Source organism: Kogia breviceps, chromosome 3 (assembly GCF_026419965.1).
Source record: "Kogia breviceps isolate mKogBre1 chromosome 3, mKogBre1 haplotype 1, whole genome shotgun sequence".
Taxonomy (NCBI): Eukaryota; Metazoa; Chordata; class Mammalia; order Artiodactyla; family Physeteridae; genus Kogia; species Kogia breviceps.
In genome coordinates, this window is record NC_081312.1 from 10570635 (window position 1) to 10578663 (window position 8029).

Consider the following 8029-nt stretch of genomic DNA (forward strand, 5'->3'; position numbering starts at 1 on the left):
ACAGGCACAGCGCAGTGCTGCTCAGCTAGGAAGAGGCTCAGCTGGGGTGGATCCCAGGCTTCTGACTCCTCATCCAGTGCTTGGTCCAGACTGTGTTAGGTAGGCTTCACTCGCTGGAGGAATGACTGAGCCAGGTGTGGCCCCTTGCAGGTGTGGGCGAGGTGTCTTTGCTGAGGAGAGCTGGGAAGGGCCCGCAAGGGCACTGCCTGGGGCCTGGTCTCAGGCTTAACCCTGGTCAAGCCCACATCTGAGGCATCTGGGGCTTCCAGAAGGAGGGCTTCTAGGAGCCCTCATGCTGGGCCATACTAAGCCCTGGGCCTTTGGCCCATCTCCTTCTCTCCCCAGGCCACAGCAGCTCCAACCCAAGCCAGCACTGGCGTGTGGAAGGAGCACCAAGCTGGAGTTCACAGGCAACCCTGAGCCCCAAGCTGGCTCTAGACTCTACCGCTCACTGCTGTGTGGCCTCAGGTGACATCCAGGCCCTCTCTGGGCCACTGATTCCTCACTCAATGAAGGGATTGGACAATGGCGGCCATTAAAAGAAGATTTAAAAATATATTTTTACTGTTGAAGCTTTTAAACAAAAACACGATCTTACCCAGAATCTCAGTATATGGAAACTTTCCTCAACTGGGGCTCAAATGAGCAGGGAAAATGTAGTCTCTTTAGTCTGTAACTAATCAGACGTCTTCCTGAGATCCCTAAAGTCTGGTTAGAAGAGAAAAAAAGCTTCCAAAGAGTTCAGCCAGTTTTCAAGCTGAGATGGAGCTGCAAATGCGAACAGTCTTTTTAGAGGCCGCCTTCTGGCTGGGTGTAAACGTGTTCTTTCTGGAATGAATCTGCTCTCCTCTTCTTGCTCCGCTTCTGCCTGGCGTCCAGGTGTCTGGGCTGGTGGGGGGTGGTGTCAGGGGATGGCTGTTACGACTTCACAGGTTTGGAGAGGGGTGTCTTGTCCTCCAGGAAAGGACCTGGGCACCTGGGTGCTGGACACCCCCAGACTTTGGGGCTGGGCTCTGTGGCCCCTCCCTGTGACTCATGGCCTGGCCTTTCTCAGGCTGGTCAGACCCAGAGACCTCTCGCAGGATGACCCCATTTTACTCTCGACAATGTGCCCACTTTTCTCATCCCCTCTCACCCTCACTTCCCCACTTCCCCAATACATGAGCATAAGACGCTGGCTCCAAGGGCCCAGAACCTTCCCCATTTTTCCCACCTCTAAGCCTCTGCTCCTCCTGGAATGTCCTTTTCACAGGCTTCACTTGTCAAAGTCCCCCCTCCTTCAAATTCTGGCTCCTCCTCCATGAAGCCATCCCAGATTGCCAGGCTGGTCATGAATTCCTCTGAATTTCCACTACACCATCTCTGTCCTTCTGTGGGGCTGATCCTTTGCAACTGTGATTTGGAGGGGACAGTAGGACCTGGTAATTACAAGTATGAGCCATGGCATGAGGTGTATATTTGTGTCGCGATTGCCATGGCATCGCTCCTTGAGAAAGGCATACCTCGGTTTCCTCATCTGTAAAGTGAAGGTATTCATACCCATCTCAAAGGGCATTAGGGAGGACTCAATGAGATGATCATGAAACTGTACCTGGTATCCAGTAAGTGCCCAATATATGTGGGCTTTGCCTGGTACTTACTGGGGCCTGAGTCTTGTTCATCTTGTGTGGCGAAGCCTAAAGAGGACAGGCAGGGATTTGCATGTGGCAGGAAGGAGCCCCAGGGAGGTTTGTGTCTTTGCCGGAAAGGAGGGTCATCTGCCCTCTCCCAAATCAATGTCTGGAGACTATGATGGGGGGATCTCAGGCATCTGTACCCCTGTTGGCAGGAGCTGTTTTAGTGTAGACCCACTTTCTGGTGTTCTTTACGTTGTGCTGTTTCACGCACTTGACCTTCTCTGCTCTGCGAGCTGCAGGGCGGGGTGCTCTTCAGGAGGACCAGGACCCCCGGGTTGTAAAGTGGTTCACCTCCTTACAGGATGTCAATGCCATCCTCCTGGCTGACCCCTGCCCCTACCCCTCGCATCAGAGCCTGCAACTTGGAGCTGAAAACTTTGTTGAGATACAACGTGTGTGCTGTTTCACTGCTGGGAAGGATGAGATAGAATCAGATTCCCCCTCCCCCTCCCTCACTCCCGGTCGGGCCAGCCCTGGAGTCAGTGGTCCACTCTGGCTCCCACTCCTAGGGGCAACGTTGAGAAAGAGTCTTTTATTTTTAAGGAAAGTTCTTTCCCGAAAGAACAATGGAATTTGGGGAATTAGGGAATGGGGAGTTAGGGCTGACTGAATAGGGAGAACTTTCTGGAATTGAGGAAGGGGTGGAAGCAGGTGTCCCAGAACAAGAGGAAAGGCCTGTGTTCCCCGGGGGAACGCTGGACGCTGGCCTGTCTGGCCAAGGACCCTTTTGTCCCTCCATTCAAGGCGCATGTATGTTTGGGCAAAGACTGTGGCCACAGAGCAAAAGACCCCTCACTCAACATTCAACAAAGACTTAATGCACATCTACTGTGTGCTGGGCACCTACTATGCACGTCTGTGCACAAAACTGACAGAAGTCTCTGGCCTCACTCAGCTCCCGCTCTGGTGGGGTGGTGACCTCTGGCTCTCTGCGCTGAATCTGTTGTCCAGATCACACAACCCCTATAGGGTGCGGGCAGGACAGGAGGGAGCCCCTTGGATGACTGAGATTTAATTTTCCACCAGCCTAGGAGACACAGTGAGAGTTAATTTGGTGTGTGGGGGGTGGGGTGGGGGGAACAAAAGGAATGTACCTGCCAGGCTGCTCTGGCTTTTCAAATGAGGCAAGAAAATCTAGAAGAGAAATAACCTTACAAGGCTCAGGTATACCACATCACAGCTCACTTTTCAGTTTAAACATAACCCACAGCCCTAGGAGGCTAATAGATAGGCCACTTTTCCAGCCAGCTGCCCGTTTGTGGGTTCCTCCCAGGCCTGGGCTTTGAAAGCTAACGTTTCTCCAGTCTGGGTAGCAAATGCTCATGCCTCACGCAGCCTCCTGGGCTGGGCAGGGAATACTCCCAGCTTCCATGGGAGGAGAAAGCGATGGGTATGGTTGACAGAAAGCCAAGGCCACTGGGGGGGTCCTGGGCTTGGCAAAAGCCTCCTGTCCCCACCCCATCCTCACCTCTTTGAGGCGGGACAGAGAGCCTGGCCCCTGAAGGACGCTGGAACATGTCCTAGCTACAAGATCTGGGGCAGGTACATGACCACTGTGATGGGCCGCCTCTAACGGCCCCCAACAAGCCCACCTCCTGTGTTCATGCCGTTGTGTGATCCCCTCCCCTGCAGCATGGGCTGGACCTAATGACTGGCTTGTGACAGACAGAGTACAAGAGTGATGGAGTGTCATTTCTGAGACTAGGCTACCCAAAGACAGTGGCTTCTGTCTGGCTCACTCTCTCTTCTCTCTTACTTGCTACGCTGTAAACTGCCCTATGGGGAGGTCCGTGGGACAAGGAGCTGAGGGAGGCCTTCAGCCAACAGCCAATGAAAAATTGAGGGCCTTAGTCCAACGGGCTATGGGAACTGCATCTGCCAACAGCCACATGAGTGAGCTTGGAAACCGACTCTCCTCCAGTTGAGCCTTCAGATGAAACCCCAGCCCTGGCTGACAGCTTGATTGAAGCCTTGTGGAGAGATGCTGAGCCAGGGGACCCAGCTAAGCCATGCCCAGATTCCTGACCCACAAGAATAATGAGGTAGTTGATGTTCATTGTTTTAAGCTAAGTTTTGGGGTGATTTGTTATGCATCATTAGATGACTAATACAGCCTCTTTTGCTCTCAGCCGCAGTCTGCTCCTCTAGGAAGTGGGGTTAATGATACTCACATCTCTGAGTAATGGTGTGGGTGAAGCCAGCTCTGGGATTACTTCCTCAAGCCCCCACTGGATGCAGAGTGGACGCTCCCTCGCATCATTCCTTACTACTGCTTTAGTCACAGAAATCGATGTCTCACTGCAAACTCTGCAAGTGCTGGGAAGGAAGAGAATAGGGTGCTGTGGGAGCCGTAACCCAGGGCCCTGGCCTTGTTCAGGGGGAGAGGGAAGTCTTCTCAGAGGAGCTGAATTTTTTTTTTTTTTTTTTTGCGGTACGCGGGCCTCTCACCGTTGTGGCCTCTCCCGCTGCGGAGCACAGGCTCCGGACGCACAGGCTCGGCGGCCATGGCTCACGGGCCCAGGCATGTGGGATCTTCCCGGACCGGGGCACGAACCCGCGTCCCCTGCATTGGCAGGCGGACTCTCAACCACTGCGCCACCAGGGAAGCCCCAGATGCGCTTTTTTGAGAGATCCTTGTGGCTGCTATGAGGAGAATGGGTTTCGAGAGGGCGGGGGTGGAAGCAGAAGACCTGAAGGCCAGAGATGAGAGGGCTGGGGCCTAGGGTGGGGCACAGAGATGGGGGAAGCGGACAGTACCCAGGGGCAGACAGTGACATGGACAGGACCTGCAGTGGCTGGGTGTGGGGCAGCAGGAGAGAGAGGGTCTGGGGTGATGCCACAACAGCACAGCCTCTGTTAGATTCAGCAGAGCTCAGAGCCTGAGTGAGTCCCCCCACTACCATCCCCCAGCATGTGAAAAATGGAGAAGTTCAGGGCTGTGATCCCTGGAAACTCTCTAGACCCCTGGAGAGCAAACCTCAGAAAAGCTTCGCCTTGGAGGTGTTGGTAAAAGCTTCTTGAAACTCGAGCTTTTGTTTACAGATGATGGAAGTTGTGTGGGGTAAGTGCTGGCTCCCCAGCCCAGGTCCCGGCGGGGGTGGGGGGGGGCCCAGCTGTGCCAGGCAGAGCTTGAAGTGCTACATAAACACTGAGCAGCTTCTTGGATCATCTGTTTTCCTCAAAGATTTTTACAGGGAAGAAAACATGATTTTTTTGTATAAGAACAAAGTATTATGAAATAGAAAGCAAATTGACTCATAAAATTTTCAGATGAAAATGCAAGAGTGTAAAAATATTTGGTCTCCCTCGGGTCTGAGTACCAGGCCCCTGCAAGTCTTAGTAAACTCTTCTCTGCCACTGGACATATTTGGGGGGCGGGGGGAGTTTTAGACTTTGATCAGGAAAAGTGCTCCAACTTGGAGGTCAGCCAGACTTGGGTTTTGCCACCTGATTGCTGTGTGACCTTGAGTGAGTTACTGCACCTCTCGGAGCCCAGGTATCAGCTTCAGTTGCCCACGAAAGACCCTGCCACTCCCATACTTCAAGCAGTTGTTCCTCTCAGACTGGCTTTCCAACTCACAATTCTCACCTTTTTGCCAGTTGCTGAAGGAGAATTAAAATTTGTTCATCTTCTAAGTGGCAGCATTTTGCCTAGAATAATTGCTTATATGAGATCCCAGGAAATAGACAAATGAAATCAATCATTGCAGGAATAAAAAACTGTAGGTATTCCCACTCCCCCCACTCTATCTTATTCAAGACTTTATAGTAAAATCCAAACTGTATAAAGGTCTTAGATCAACTTTTTGAAATCTTTTAAAATGATGTGTTACACTATTCGGTATGAAAGAAAAAAAAGAAAATTTGAAAGTTCCCAACCTTTGGATCAGCCATCTTTATAGATATCATGTGATCTTATTTTTAGTCAGAACTTCCCAAGTCCATCCTCCAGAGCTGGTGATAGTCTATCCAGCCATTGTGTATAAACTAGTAATAGACAGAAATACATACATACACACACACACAGAGGTCAATCATGTTGACCTCTGTGTTGACCTCTATTCCCTTCCATTTCATCCATCTCAACTCCACATGTTAAAGGCCAGTGAGGACTGAAAAAGCCCCGTGGGCCTGTGTGGCTTCACTCACCCCAGAGCAAGTCTCTGCTGGCTCCAAAGAGGTGGACACTGTCTGTCACAGGCTCCAATGTGGCTACTGGCTGTCCTGAGGCCCCCTCCTTCCTCATTCCTTGGAACAGCCCAGGTGACTGGCTACAGCATTCCTATGATTTATGATGTTATGGAGAGGGGAGAGAGGGAGTTCTTCCCCTAATAATTCCCTTGGAGGACTCATTAAACCCTTGCCTGGTTTAGCAAGGCTCGCCCTTTGTGACTGCTGGAGAGACAGCTCATCCTGTAAAGTGGCATGGCCCCAGGTATCCACTGGCACCGATGCATGGGACATGGATGACCCTGAGGGCCAAGTGGTAGCCAAGATTCCTCTGTCCCCCAAAATATCCCTCACTTTGGGCTCCTACATGGTCCTTAAAATTTTTCACTTAGAGATTCACTCCTTTGCTTAAGACTTTCGTTCCTTCCTTCTTTCCTTCTTCATTTACTCAGAGGATATAAGGATGCAATCACTCAACACATATTTCTTGAGGGCCTATTCTGCGCTAGCCTCCACAATGAGTGCTGGAATATGTGGCTAAGACATAGCTTTTCTTCTTGAGAACTTCTCCTTCCAGTGGGGGAGATACAAATGTAAACAATTAAGTGACACCTATACCGAGGTAATTACTCTTGAGAGCCTTTTACAAGGGGGTGGCAGCCAGAGGTGGCTCTACTCGCTCTGCCTGGGGCAGGGGCAGCTGGGGAGGCTTCATGAAGGAGGTGAGGCTGGAAGTGGATAGGGAAAGGGACGGGCAGGGAAAGAAAGTCAGGGAAGAAGGAACCTCCCTCGAAGCACATATGGACCGTGTGCAGCTCTCAGTGGGAGCCCAGGGGGCTTACTGGCGGGCTAGAGACATCGCCCCTCCCAGTTCACAGACACCCCTCCCAGACCCCAGCAGAACCCTGATGATGAGAGCTGGTGCTGTCCTCGGGAGTCCCACGTTCACCTGAGGGTAACGCCAGGCTTGCCTCAGAGCAAATTAGACCAGTGCCTTACTGTGCACATGGATCCCCAGAGGATCTTGTTAACATGCAGGTTCTGCCTTTCTCACAAACTCCCAGGTGATGCCCATGACACAGGTCCCCGGACCACACTCTGAGTAGCAGGGATCTGCACACTCTCCGTTGATTCCACCTGGGAACTTGATTCCACCTGGATTTGCACTTAAGCCATTGACTCCTGACTCTAGTTCATGATTCATACCCATGTCCCCTTCAGCCCATAACATCAGCTCTGAAAGGAGACAGATGTGGGGTCTGCCCCCTGGGCTGTGTGACCTCAGGCAAACCTTCAACCTCTCTGAGCCGCCGTTTCCTCATCTGCAAAATGGGATAGTCATTCTCACGGGGTGGGTATGAAGGCTGCGGGAACAATGACGAGTTTAGCGAAGTATGTGGCACACAGCAAGCGTTCAGTGCATGTTAGTGCTTGTTCTTATAGTTCTTTCTGCTATCAACCTGTTTCCAGTTACATTGTTCCATCTGGAGCCCGACGGACTTGAGTTAAATGTCGCAGCTCAGCCACTGAGCGGCTGTGTGACCTTGGACAAGCCACAGAACTGCACTGAGCTGCAGCTGCCCCTTCTGTAGAATGGAACTGGGAAACTGGCACTCTCTAGAGCATGGGTTGTGAGGAGGTGCAGCTCTGGGCCTCACATCTCCCCTTGCACAGTGCTGGAGAGCAGCCTGGAGACCCAGGGCTGGGCATCCTGATAGCTGGCAGCCAGGATGAGCAAGCTTCGGCATCAAAAGGCAGGGAAACAGTGCAGCATCTTCTGAAGGTGCCTAGTAAGAAACAGGGACATACTGGTGCCAGGTGGGCTCGGGTTTGAAGACATTTGAGATGGTCCCATGGGCTGGCCGGCACTTACAGTCTTGGGCACAAGCCTCGAAGTAGCCAGGCCCTCCCTGGGCCAAGAAGGGGGAGGGGCAGAGCCTGATGCCCCGGGGTGATGGGCTGGGAGCGAAGGCAGGGACGCCCAGTGCCTCTCCAGGGGGAGCCATGGCAAGGAAGCCTCTTCCAGATGTATCCTTTTATCCCTGTCTGGCCAGCTTCCTTACCTGGGGAATGGAACTCAGATTGGGACGTCACATTTTAAGGCGAGAAACCGGTGGGATCCATTCAGAGGGTGGAGACACATTCAAGAAATCGGAATTGCTGAACTTGGAGAAAAGACAGCG